This window comes from Camelus ferus, chromosome 12, assembly GCF_009834535.1.
Source record: "Camelus ferus isolate YT-003-E chromosome 12, BCGSAC_Cfer_1.0, whole genome shotgun sequence".
NCBI classification, from domain to species: Eukaryota; Metazoa; Chordata; class Mammalia; order Artiodactyla; family Camelidae; genus Camelus; species Camelus ferus.
In genome coordinates this window covers 53,562,670-53,577,357 of record NC_045707.1, presented here as the reverse complement: position 1 = coordinate 53,577,357, position 14,688 = coordinate 53,562,670, and the positions used below count along the sequence as shown (strand labels likewise).

General features: G+C 39.7%; 1 long non-coding RNA gene across 1 annotated transcript; it reads right to left on the bottom strand.

Moving 5' to 3' along the window:
• Positions 1–372: 372 nt before the first annotated feature.
• On the bottom strand, positions 373–13,803 carry LOC116667753. Its single transcript, XR_004324781.1, has 3 exons — positions 13,793–13,803; positions 9,002–9,004; positions 373–3,632 (listed from the first exon to the last, which is right to left on the bottom strand). It is a non-coding gene; the product is annotated as an uncharacterized LOC116667753 (long non-coding RNA).
• Between the last annotated feature and the right edge of the window lie 885 nt (positions 13,804–14,688).

The following is a 14,688-nucleotide window of genomic DNA, read 5'->3' as shown; positions in this document are numbered from 1 at the left end:
CTCCTATTTTCTCAGTGAAATAAAGAACAAAGATAGCAGGTGAGTCTGACAGGAAAGAGGAAATTTTGGATGCTTAAGGAGATAGAATTATAGCTTTTACCAGAATTGAATTATTTCCAGGTGTTAGGAAGGAAGGAAATTGAGCAAAGGAGTTGACAGAGTTCCTCGCCAGTAAATACAGATTCCCAGAAAGGGCTCTTCAAGTCCTGTATTCCAGCCATACAGAATTTTTTTCTTACTCTTCAAATATATCTCATATTCAAAGTCTTTGAAAATTCTGTTGTTCTGATGTGAGAACTATATAACTTTTAATCATTCTTTAAATCTCAATTTAAATTTCAGGAAGTCATCCTGTACAAACCCTAACTTGTTTCTTCCATAGCACTTATCATAGCCTATTGTGTACACTTCTTTCCTTCCTGTCAACAGACTGTGTATTCCTCATAAGATGGTGTTATATCTCCAGTAGCTATGCGGAAATACTGCATATTACATATATCTATTGTTGACGCATGTGCTTTTGTTTTGTTTTGTTTTCTCCCTCCGACCAAAATTTAATTCAGTGAGTACCTAAAGGTTTGCATCGTAAAGCTGTATTTAGAATTATATATTGTATTTAGAATTGAAAACTATTAGAAGCACTTTAATTTTATTTCAGCCCCATGTTAACATCTGCACAAAGGAGAGTACAAGTAGAAATAGCCAGTTTAAAAATGCCACTCTCCACTGTGGCATATACAGATTTTAGAAAACAGTAAGAACAATAATAACAACTAAAACTAGGACGTAAGAACGGAATAATAACGGTAATTTCATTCCAAAATCTTAAAAGTTCCTTTTGTTTTTAATTATTTCTGAAGAGATTAAAATTGAGTACAATTCATCTTCTATCTACCTGAGGTTTTTTTTAAGTGTTGCATAATGAACTCAAGCATGTTATTCAAACTTTGACTTCCATACAAATGTAAGAGTATAATTTAGATGGATAGAAACAGGCTTTGCAGTAGAACAATGCAACAATAAGAGACACTTTTTCTTCCTTCATTCAATGTCAGAAAAATAGAACAGAAAAATCTGTCACTTTTGATGGAGAATGGAGTGTAGTTAAATTTAGTCTTACTTGAGTACTTTGTTTCAATTTGATTTGCAGTTAACCAAAGCTCATTGTTCAGTTTAAAAGCTTGTAAATTTGGTTGTCTTATCTGCACAAAGGGATACATTTGAAGTACCACACCTGATTTTTAAATATATTTTCAGTTCTCTGTGACCTAAATTACATTTTTTGTTAAATTAGAGCTGATTCTCTTTTTAAAAGGAGAATTATATTTCTGATCTGTTACGTTCTTTTCTCCTATATTTTGGGTTTTTATACTGTGGGTTTTGCCTGTATGACAAGAGTTTTTTGAAGATTCCTATTTCTAACTTATACATTCTTTATTACAAATTTGTATCCAACAACAGTCTCTAATGAACTAAGTTTATTGCAAATACTCTTTGCAGGTGTGTGTATGTGTGTGCGTATTGTTGAACAAGAGGGAGGATGCTGAGATATGCCATTTGTTGTTGAAGGATCTTGCTTTTTTCATTATGAGACAAACCATAAATGGGCCAGAAATTGATTTTAAAAAAAAAACACATGGAATTAAGTCATACAAACTTACATATACAAAATGCAGTTTTCAGGAAAAGGAATGACAGAGATGACACCCATATTTCTATGGATTATTTATAATTTGAAATATATTTATACCTTAACTTACTCCAGAATGCATTGTAGGGGAACCTTATAAATCAGCATTCTCATGAAAAACAACCCCTATCCCATTATTCAAAATCTAGTATGGAGTTCTTCCTGGTTTAGGAAATCAAGGTAAATCATGAAGACCCTTTGAAGTCACAGAATCTAGTCACAAGAAACCAATATGATGCAATTTGATCCAACATTAGAATCAGACACCACTGGGTTCAAATGAAAGAAATGTGCATTTGTCACTTAGCAAATATTCACTGTGCATATACTGTGTTTCAAATATTGCTCTAGACACTGGGAATAAAGCAATGAACAAGACAGACAAGGTTCCTACTCTCATAAAACTTTCAAAAGGTGGATAGAGATGGACTATAAATAAAAATCAGATAGTGACAAGTATTTTGAAGAAAATAATACAGGATAATGTGATAAGAACTGACTAGAATAGGGGATCTAGATGGGGGTTGCTAGGGGAAGGCTTCTCTGGTATTTGATGTGAACAGAGAATGACAAATGCAACGCAGAAGGAAAAGGGTCTATGGCAAAGGATACAAGAAATGCAAAGATACAGAGATGAGAGAGAACTTGGAGAGTTACAGAAACAGAGAGAAATTCCATATATTTGGAATAGAGAGAGTAATTGGAAGATGAGTCAGAAATGAGATCACAGAAGTGGGGCCAAGAGTAGAGGATGTAGATCCTGGGAGCCTGTGGAAGACTGGGTTACAACACAGGATGCAACGGGAACATAAGAAGGGATGCAACACAACCTGATTAATTTCTGCAAAGATCACTCAAACCCCTAGGAGGGGAATGGCTTACATGGGCAGGTAATAAAGGCAGGAAAACTATTTAGAGTAGTCAACTGAAGGAGTGACGGGAATTTGATTTTAGGCAGCCACAGAGAGATGCAAAGAAACTTGAAACATGCTTTTAAAAAATTTCTTTATCACCACATAATCTTATTTCTCTTATTTTCAAACTGCTACTATGGGTCTATCTCTTCCACTTTTAACTTTGATTTGGATAGGCAAAAGGTCTTGTCTAATATATACTATACAATCCAACGTATGTATGAATATATGCATACTGATGCATGTAACTTGTGAATAAGAAATGCTTAGTGTCTCAGTGCAATTTTGGGTTGATATACTGGTTTCTTTTAATTAATCTGTGCTAGGGGACCCTTAAACATAAACTCTTCTGATGGCTGTTCTTTTAAGTTTGGAGAATAATGACATAACTATTAACATATAACAGTGAAATTACATGATGAATATTGTTAAATAAGAATAATGCTAAACTTTCTTTAGAATATGTTTATATAAAATTCCTAAAAATCTGGTATATCCTGGTATTATGTTATCAGTCATAATTTTAAAATGTAGGTCATAGGAAAAAAATCAGATTCCCTGGTCAATTGCATTATAATGAACCTTCAGGAGATCTTTAACCATGGCCATTTTTAAGTCTTTTGTCATTTACAGACAGTTAGTGTTTTACTCTGATACTTTTGAAAAGCATTCCTACAAAAGTGCTTCATCTTCAAGGAGACTCAAGGAAAAGATTCTGGCAAGTTTAAGTCTCTAAAATCTAAGATCATGTGACAGAGACAGCAATGGACCTTTCAATCACTTCCCCAGGGCTACCTACACAGTCTCACGGTAAGTCATGGGATGGGTACCCAAGATCTCACCCTGTTCTTCTCCATATCCAACAAAAGGGCCCATAACACTGATGATATAATGCTAACAGGTGAAGACTTGCCTCTGCTGCAGGTCATGCTGCAGACTTTGCTGGAATATCTTTGTTTGATGTGTCTGTGACTCTGGAAGGTATGGATTGGACACTGTGACAGAGACAACGAAAGGAGAGGGCACCCCTAAGATTCTGCTTTCAGCTTTGGTAGGTGACAAAACCCCAACATACCCCATACAGCAACAGCTCCTAGCAGGGTACACAGTGCTCCTCCAGGTAGAGTCTCTCCCAAAGGAGCAGCGTATCATGGTAAGAACTTCCCTTCTCATCATTTAAGAATATATTCCATTGACTCACTTCTGCCATGGCCCAAACTCCCAGTTTGACTAAGCGGCATGCCAACTTGCAGCAAAGGAGTATTTTGTCCACCAGCTCATTCTCTCTAAAACTGTGGGTGCTACTAGGCCCTGAAGAGTATGTAGAGCCTCCAAATGCCCCCATCCTTATTCCTGTGGCAGCCCCTATGGCCTACAGAGAGAGAATGGGAGAAATCCTCACTGATGCCTGATATATAGATGCCTGGAAGAAAGAAGGAAACACAACAGCCAACGGGCTGAACTCAGAGCAGTTTAGCTGGTGATCACTCATGAGCCCTGGCCATTAACCCCTAGCACTGATGAGCTGTTCTAAAAGGATTAATCCTATGGCCTAGACAATGAAAAGGTGAAGGGTGGATAATCATGAATAAGCCCTGGTGGGGTCAGGATATATGTAAAGGCATTTGGGTTCACCTGCAAGAGCCTAAAGCAGTCCTCACTGTCTTCAACATACTGGCTCATAAGGCAATGACAGCCCCTGGCAATCAGGAAGCTGATGCCCTCGCCTGGCTATGAACCCTAGCAACCGACTCTCCACTAGATACAGCAGATTGGGAGCACAGGCCAAATGGCCACTCTAGTGCCTGGATAGAATCGTGAATTCGAAGGTGGACAGATTGCCCTTAAAACACAGTATCTTGGTTAATGCAGTAACAGCATGCCCTGTGTGTTCTAAACAACATACAAGATAACTGCCAAAGGAGTATGGCTATTCATTGGAGTTCCCAACTGGAGAGGGACTGGCATATTGAATAGATTGTCCTCTGTTCTCTGATGGAGGGTTCTAAACATGCCCTGGTTTGTGTGCAAAGTTTAGGGTGAGCCGCCGTATCTGACTTAACGCAAACTTTCCCCTGTTGCCACACAAACCAGGCTACCACTACTACAAGACTAGACTTGCTAAGTACTATGTACAGAAAACTTCATCAAATAGACAATAATCTGGGGTCACGTTTCAAAGGTCATAATACGCAAGATAGGGCAGAAAAACATGACACTGAATGGAGGTTCCATCTCTCCTGTAATTTGCAAGCAGTAGGGTTAGTGCAAAGAAAAATGGACTCTTAAAGCAGCAGACTGAATTAATAACAGGTACAGGCACTTTGGCCAAGTAGACTAAAGTACTGTCCCAGGCTTTAGTATATCTGAATGATCAGCCAGTGGGACCTGTTGAACCATATGCCAGACTGGGGGCCCCTGCCAAAACATCCACTGCCATAAAGGTATGGAAATCATCCAAAAACAGACATTGCCCCAACTCTGACCATGGATCAACGTGCTACGCTGCTGAAAACACCAAGCCCCACCCTGCCTGAGAGACATTATCCACTGGAATTTATGATGAGACATCCCAATAAGATGAGTGAGTTACTTTGCACCCCCGGGTGAGAGGAAACCACTCATTCTTCACTGGTATCCCATTGTCCTGCTGCAAGCCAGACCAGTTAAAATGCATTACACTGGAAACTTGGAACATGCACTACTGAAAGAGAGGAGAAAATGAAGGTCCCGGCCTGATCAACAGTCCTGCCTCCACCGGCCAACATTTATAATATGCACAACCAAGTCAAGTTCCTAAAGCTGCCAACCGCCCTCTCCTCAAGGACAGGTGGACATATTCAGTTCTCCACTGGTACAATCATTTGGCTGCTGTTTTGGTCCCCTCCGTTGGCCTGCAGGACATTTCCGACCACAAGCAAGCCTTTACTAACCTCCCTCAGCAAGCCTCAAGTGACAGCCAACAAAGCCTGCTCACACTGCACATTGAGATGTCACTAATTTAAAAAAAAAAAAAAAAAAGCTTTCCTCCTAAATAAAATGGCCTTGGACATTATTACTACCTCACAAGGGGGCACCTGTGCCATTATCCAAAGAGAATATTATCTGTTCATGCCTGATAAGTCTGCTAATGTATCATCTTTATAAACCACATGAAAATCCAAATAAATGCCATGAGTGGTCTGACCCCCAGCCTAAGAGACTTAGTAAGTCAGCGGTTTGGGTCGTGGGGCTCTTGGAGGAACAATGTCGGTGCTTAGTCTGACAGTCATTACCTAGATGTGCTTCCTCTTAGTGTGTCTACACTGTTGCCGTGACGTCTGCCTCCAAGACAGCCAGACAGTTCTACAAACTGAGCCACCTCCGTGCTAGCAAAAGCCCCTGCTGACAGCTCAGGGCACACGGCGGAAGAGGGGGCCATACACAAGTGTAAGAGCCGATCCTGAGGGGTAAAGTGTTGGAGGAGGTCATCGAGAGGACATGACTGCCAGCTGACCCTCAAGCGGGACCCAGACCATCAAAACCATCAGAGGCTCCTCATCGCCTCCCCTGTCCTTGGAGTGTGCATTCACTTGCCTTCCCTAGTTAGCACCGGCCCAAAGATGCAGCCTTGAGAGCACTGCGGTGCTGAGTCCATTCAGACGATATACAAGACTCAGCCCAGTTAAGGCTTTTATACAAACGCGTAAGATTCTGGCAGGTGAGAACGGAGATCTACGTGTCTTATGGCCACCCAAGACAAGCCGTGTAAGTAAGTTCCCTTGCTTATTAAAACTGCCACTAGCCAATCTGGAGTGGTCTGACTCTTTCTTCACTCTCTCCCATTCCTCTGTGTAAGAGAGCAGTTTACAAACCAACACTTACACGGCTAGAGACACATCATTTGGGAAAAAAAATTACAAGCAAAGAAAACCAAAGATGCGAATTGATTTTCACAAAGCGATAGGCAACCTAAGATGAATAGACCCGGTCCTTTAACCGTGTCAGGTGAATGTTTATTGAAGAATGACTGGGCGCCTAATGTGGCACTTTGCGTGCACACTTGAGGGCAACTCTCCATCAAGTATGAATCACTTTGCTGAGTCAGCACGCTGCTGTGGTTTAAGTATCACTCTAAATGCAAAATAGGCACCAATCTGTGTCTGGTAAACAGTATATGTAAGCATAAGTCCCAGTTCGTGCTGACAGTTCTTGGGTACACAGTCAGAGCTCTTGACAGCACATACATCAGTCCAGAGCTCTTGGCAGACACCAGTTGTCCCCTCTACTTAACTCCCTCTCTTTCTCCCTTCACATTAGTTGCTTCAGTTTTGTCTCCCCTAATTTACTTCTAATTCATTCCTAAACCCCTGCTAATCTGTATTCTTCCCACAAGACTCCACTAAAACTGCTATTCCCAAGGTCACCAATGACCTCCTTTTTGCTAAAACTGACAGGCACTTCCCAGTTTGCGTGTTTGTTATTTTTTTCCTCTCACATGAACGGGTACTACACTGACACCATCGCCTCCTCCCACCTTCATGAACTATTCTTTTCTCTTAACTCCAATTATATGACTCTTCTCTTAGGTTTTTTTTTTTTCCTATCTCCTCATCTGGGCTGTCTGTTTATTTCCTTCTGCCTTTCCTAAGTGTTGATATTTTTCAAAAACCAGTCCTTAGTTCTTTTCTCAAATTGCTGTGGTATATAATCCATTTCCAGAGGTTTATTAATATCCTTTTGACTCCCAGGACAGCTCTTTCTCATGCACTCCAGTTCATGTGAATAGTGCATATCCTTCTGACCCTTCTTGCTAGAATTTACCTACTTCTCTACTCCTTCCGGCCCCACACCACATGCCATAAAGGTTCAGACCACATCACCTGTTTCCTCCGTAACTCTGAACATACACTTGACTGGCATCTCTGTTCTAAACTTGTCTACTTGTATTGCAGTAACAGTGAATCAAACAGGATTTTTCCCCTAAAATCTAAACATCTCTCACTCCTTTAATAAAACTAAAACTCTCCAGTGACTTCTTCCTTCATATGGATGACAACACATAGTTCATACAGGGCTTTACAAGGTGCATTTTGTAATATTTTCTCTCCTCCTTGCCAAAGCTCCAGCCTCATCTTTCCCCTGCCGCCTTGTTCCCAGCCTCTGTCACTGAATGATACGATGTGCTGGCAGAAGATGAGCAAGCCTCTTCATTGGGAAGCTAGCAATTCTTTATCAGGATAACCATACTTCTTAGACTCATGCCTCCAGGATAAATTTGCTCCTATTAAACTGACCACTTCTGTTACCTCTGACATTCAACCTTCACGTTCAAGTAATTAGTTAAGTAATTACTTACGTGATTAAGTAATACAAAAGTCTGGACACAGAAGAGATGCTTTGAGCTATTTGAAAAGAATAATCCATGATTGAAAGAATTTAGTTGTCTTGAGTTACTGTTACCTTGTGTTATTTTATACATCTTCATAATTTCCCTGTTTATTTTGCTACAGTATTGGGTGTTTTCTATTCCAATCTTCAAATTTTCCAAAACATAAAAAAGGCAAATATGGACGCATGCATTTTACACTGTTACAGAGTTTATTTGAGGTCAGCTTATGCGGTTTCAGGGTCAGTAGTTACAAAGCTATTGCTGAAGGGACAGCTCTAATTGTGAGGGAAAACCTGGACAGCATAGATACAGCTTGGTAGTAGATCTATATTTGTATCATATGCCATCTTTGAATTTTTAAGCCTTTATGCTCAATAATCAATATTCTATCTAGCACAATAATAACACATAGAATTATTTATGGTTACAATTAAGGTGTACTTTTCAGTCACAAGAGGAATGAAAAAGTTATTAGAGAGATGATGTGATTTAATGAAAAGGCCATTGAACAAGCAGCAAAGGCTCTCAAATGAAGTAATAAATGTGAAAGTCTTTGAGAAAAAAAAAAGTATTATGCAAGCATAGTGTTAATAGTAAAAGTCTAAAATATTCATTTCTAGTAGACCTCATGCTTTCTGGGGCTATCAGAATAACATTAAAAAATTGATCTAGAAGGAAATCTACTTCAGGATGACACCTGCACCCCAGTGTTCATAGCAGCACTATTTACAATAGCCAAAACATGGAAACAGCCTACATGTCCATCAACAGGTGACTGGATAAAGAAGATGTGGTATATTTATACAATGGAAAACTACTCAGCCATAAAAACTGACAACATAATGCCATTTGCAACAACATGGATGCTCCTGGAGAATGTCATTCTAAGTGAAGTAAGCCAGAAAGAGAAAGAAAAATACCATATGAGATCGCTCATATGTGGAATCTAAAAAACAAAAACAAAAACAAACAAACAAAAACAAAGCATAAATAAAGGACAGAAATAGACTCACAGACAGAGAACACAGACTTGTGGTTACCAGGGGGGTGGAGGGTGGGAAGGGATAGACTGGGATTTCAAAATTGTAGAATAGACTACACTGTATAGCACAGGCAAATATACACAAAAGGTTATGATAACTCACAGAGAAAAAAATGTGACAATGAGTGTGTATATGTCCATGAATAACTGAAAAATTGTGCTGAACACTGGAATTTGACACAACATTGTAAAATGATTATAAATCAATAAAAAATGTTAAAAAAAAAAAAGCTTGAGAAACAAAATATAAGATCTGAGAAATCATAATTAAACACTTTGCTAAAGAATTTCCAAAAAAAAAAAAAAATTGTTCAATACAGGCAGTAGTATACGGTACAGTGGGAAACTCTTAAGACCCAGATTTCAACTTCAAACTTGGAATTTACTCTTTTTGTGATCTTAAAGGTCGACCCTTAACTCCCTTTCTACACACAATCTTTTAACTTTGTTTTTATATAGTGGTATTCTGTTGATGTTCTTGTCTTTCTTTTTCCTTTAGGAAGTGTTTCACACCAACTGTGTTATTAAAACTAGATGTGTTCCAAAAGGGTTGTCAGAGACACCAGCGAACTTTGATTCAATCTCAGGGGAATAACTGCAAGGTTATTGTCCCAAAGTCATCACTTTTTGGATGTCTCAGTAAATCTGGCCTTGATAACACAAAAATATGCCTTCTTGGAAGCCCACAGAGGAAGGAACATGACTGCATTTTCTGTAAAGTGCCAAATTACACAGATATTCCAGAGAGCAGGTGAAAGTCTTAAGAAGTTAATACAAGAAGGTTTATATCTTTTTTCTTTCTTCTCTTCTTTCTTTCATCCTTTCTTTCATTGGCACTTGAGCTTATTTCAAAGAAGTATGTTTTATAGCTGACATTAATAATATTATTTATTTATATTTCATACCCTTTCCAACTGAAGTTCAAGAATCTCCATAAAAATGATCTCATTAATCCTTAGAACACCCTTATACGGACAGGAGAGGGGAAAATATTACTCAATCTCTTACTAAGTGAGAAAAATAAAGTACAAATGCTTTAATTGAGGTGCAATTAAAACAGTGGGAGATCCAGATGTACAACTAAGGTTTTGTACTTCTGTTCTCTTTATTTCATTTTAATAACAGCATCATATTTCTCTTACCTTTCTTCATTGATTAGAAGATCTTATCCTTTTTCTTTCCAAGTAGAATATGATTTACTTGAGGGCATTAGATTCAAAATAAATCTTTTTCATTATATTTTTAGGGCCTAGACTAAGGTACACAAAACAATTCTGTATTATTATGTTTGAAACTGGATTAAATTAAACCATTATTGTTTTTCATTTTAAAAGTACTTGCTTTTTTTTTTTTTTTTGTAACGCAGACATTACAAAAAGGTTGTATAGTGAAAAGTAGGTCTCTCTCCCATCCATTATACAGTCCCTGACCCAGAGGCAAATGTCAATAACATTTTCTTGTTTTATGTATCATTCTGGACACTCTCATGCATATTAATAAGTATGTGTGTGTCTTAGTGTTTGTACTTACTTTTTAACAAGTGAGACAGCAAGTGAACACATTGTACTAGATTTTTTTAAAAACTTAATAATATATATTATGTAACTCTTTCTGTAAATTTCACTTGGAAATAATTTCAAATGTATATAAAAATTAGAAAGAATAAAAATAGTATAAAGAACATCCATACATTCTTAACCTAGATTCAGATAGTACTAACATTCTATCGTAATTATTATTTGTTTAATCTCTCTCCCTTTCCTTTCCTCCTTCTCTCTCTTTCATCATTTAAAGGAAATTGCACACATCACGGCCTTTTACTCCTAAATGTGTTGGTCTTTAATTCCTCGGTGATTTGATGGGCCAGGAAGAAAACGAGGTAGGCAGTGAAGTGGGGAGAACTTCGGAGACACTGGGAGACCACCATCAGTACCATGAATAATCTCAATTTCCCCTCAGTCTCAGATGAAAGGAGGGCTGGGTTGGCCAAGCAGGTTCAGGTGAGACTCAGGTGGGATCAAGCAGACAACAGGTCAGACTGAAGCAAAAGGCTTGTTAGCACTGTCAGGACAGGCTGCTTGAGCATGTGCTGCCCTGCTGCGGTTAGGACCGGGAGAGGTTCACCTGGCATTTGGGTGACACTTTGTAGACTGCTTGCTCACTGATGGCAGTCTAGCTGGTCTAGGATCACAGGCCAGCTCTGGTTCAACTGCCACTGAAGCTTCATTGCTGATTAGGGCTGCCTTTTCCTCTTGAGAAGGCCAGCTCTGCCCTGGAGGGTAGTCTGCCTAGACTTTCAAGAGTAAAATCTTGAATCAATCTGGGAAAATGTGAGGATCAAAATAACTAAGCAGAGTAATGAATTATAAGCTATTGAACAAAGTTATAATTCATGAGTCTATATCAATAATAAATAGATAGTAAACAGGGGAGAAGATCTAGTCCTTATTTATATTAGGATGCAGAGAACCAAACAGTAAATTTTTGTAGAAAGAGTGGGAGTTGGAAAATTATCATTTTGCTTACAAGACAGTAAAGATTGGATCAAGTAAATCACAAATAGACGCTAAATCTAGGAGAGGGTTTTTGATGTGGAGCAAGATACTTGCATGGTTGTAAAATGGCTCTCAGAGACTGCTTATTACTTGCAAGGGAGAACAAAAAGAATCATTACAGTGGAAAATCGAGCAACATCTTGACTGCTGTTTTAATTTTCAAAATTAACATCACCAGTGAAAGACAGATGGCTATTAGATATCCCCAGATTTGATTCCCAGAGAGAAAAAAATTCACCTATGTGTTATTTTTACCTGGGATCATTAATCTAAAACTAATCAGGAAACATCAGGCAAATCCAAAAAGAGGAACATTCAATTAAAGAAAGGACAAGGAGGTTTGTGTTCTTCAAAATTACCAATATCCTGGAAGACAAAAAGAGGCTCTGATATGATTCCGACTGAAGGAGTCTCAAGAGATATAACCAAATGCAATCCTCATCCTAGAACTGACGCTGTACTGGAGAGGTACAAGTGCTCCAAAGAATACCTTCTGGTCAGGAGGCAAAGTTGAAATGTGGACATGCATTATTTTAAAGTATTATATCAATGGTATAATATCAATATTAACTGAATTTGAGAATTTACTGCGGTTATATAAGAGAATATCATTACTCTTAGGAATTAAAGATCTACATATTTACAAGTAAAAGGCCATGAAATGTGCAACTTTCTTCAAATGATGAAAGAGAGGGAGGAAGAGAGATTAAACAAATGATAATTAGGGTGAAATGTTATTAATATCCCATTTGATTGCCAAGGAAAGTACTTAAAATAAAATACTAGGATATTTTGAGGCATATAGAAAGGATAAAAAGGAAAAGTGGGGAGACAGGGGCTTCTCGAAAGCTAACTGTGCCAACAAAACCCTTCTGTATACAGTCCCTCAGCAACGGCTTGTGAAAGGCAGTAACCCTCACTCTCCACCTTCACACACACACACACCCCTCCCAGCCCCTTAGGGGTTTTGCTGGCCCCTAAGAGCTTTTAGCAATGCAGAGGGAGAACTGAGTCTAGCTGCTAAAGGAGTCCAGAAGCGGGAACTCTCTCGGGTATTTGCCTTATTTAGCAGACGAACAACAATGGCGGTCCCAAGTGACATTATCAACAAGGTGACTCTCAATGGCTCTCTTCTTGATAATGGGTTGAAAATAGGGGACCCTAATCCAAAATGCCTGATGACAGTCAAACCACAGTCCTTGTCCTAGCTCTCCCAATCCACAATTTGTACATGTGACTACAGCTTTTTCTTGTTGAGTAGTTAGGAGGAAGCAGCTGGCCATCTTTCTGGCTCCAGTGATCACTTTCTCTTGGTGATGATCCACTTTCCTCGCACAAAATTAGCTCTTTGCTATGAGCTCTGGCTCTGGCCAGTTTAGAGAGTTTTATGGCAAGTCCCTACAAGTGGTTAGACAGTGGGAGCTGATAAGTCACTTAGTGGTCCCAGAATATCCTGTGATGGCTCCCAGTGGTAGACACATCCTAAGGTGAGAGTCACATCTTTGTATAATTCCCTCCCTTTGAGTATGGGCAGAACCTGTGACTGATCTACAGCCAACAGAATATGGCAAAAGTAATGGAATGTTACTCCCATGATTATATTATTCTTTAATAATCCATTTTAGCAGACTGGAGCAAAGACTCCCCTGCTGGCTTTGAAGAAGTAAGCAGCCATGTTGAGAGAGAGCCTACGAGAAACCCCCTGGCAGGAACTGAGGCAGCTTGTAGAGCTGAGAGCAGCCCCCAGCTGATGGCCAGCAAGAAAACTGCATCCTCAGTCCTACAGCCGCAAGGAACAAAATTCTGCCAACCAACACCCGGGCCTGAAAAAGAACCCAAACTCCAGACTTTACTGCAACCTCTTGAGACTCTGAGCAAAAGATCTACCGAAGCTGTGCTTGCATCAGTGGCCCACTGAAACTGTGAGATGATGTCCATTGTTTTAGGCGCCTAAGTTTGCGGTCATTTGTCACACAGCAATAGAGAACTCATACATCCCCCAGGCAGTAAGAACATCTCCCAGGAGGAAAAAAGAGGGGCTGTACCCTAGCTCAGCCCCTGTGGCTTCTTTGTGCAGCTCTTCAGGCCCCTGCATTCTCCAAGCTCCCAACCTGCTTCCAGCAGGTAGCACTGCTGGTGGAGTTTATTTCTCATTTTTCTCACAAAGACAAATGAGTCAATTAAAATAAAAAGAAATGTAAAGGAAGAGCTTGTGAATACTCAGAAGAGCAGTGGCTTGCATAAGGCATGCCCACATGCCCACAAGCAGAAGCACCCATGTGGTTACTTCCCAGAATGCTTTGCTCTGCTTGATGCGGAGCTGCCCTTCAGTGACCAGCCCTCAGGGATGTTTACACCAGCTAGAATGGGGAAGATGGTGACGGACACAGTGGCTTGCAGGCCACAAGATACTTCAAAATGAAAGCTGTTCCTACCAATACTGTTGTGTCAGAAGAGGGACAGGGATTAACAGAAGAGTGGGTCCCACTGCCACCTTCTGAAAGGGACCGCAGAACTTATAGTTCTGCTCTCCAATTACCAGCCCCCAAATTAAGCTGTAACAGAAAAATCCTTTCAGATTATGGCTCTCCAAAGGGATCTAAGTCTGGGGTCTCTCACCGTCTATTCATTTAATCACCATTTAATGACCTTCTACTCTATGCCAGCACTACTGACATAGCAGCAGATAAAACATATGAAATCCCCAAACATAGGCAGCTTTGAGTCTAATGGGAGATACAGAGAAGGAAATGGCAATTAAAATATATGATAGGGAAAGTGCAAGTGCTGACACAGCACAAAGGAGGGACACCTCCCCACTGCAAAATGGTCTGGGAAGGAATCCGATACTCCACCAGTGATGACATCTGAACTGAGACATGAAGGATGAAAAGGAATAGACAACACGGAGTGCTCTAAGCAGAGGGAAAATGTGACTCACACCTGAAGCTGAGTTTGAAGAGCAGTGGAATTGAAGCATAGAGTTTGCAGGTTAGTTGATGATAAGGTACAGCAGTTATCCAGCAGGTACTGGGTACCAGTGTAGTGTGAGGACCACTGTTCCTAGACAGTCCACCGTCATTTCTCTCGCAGTCTCTGCGAGGGCTTTCTGGCTG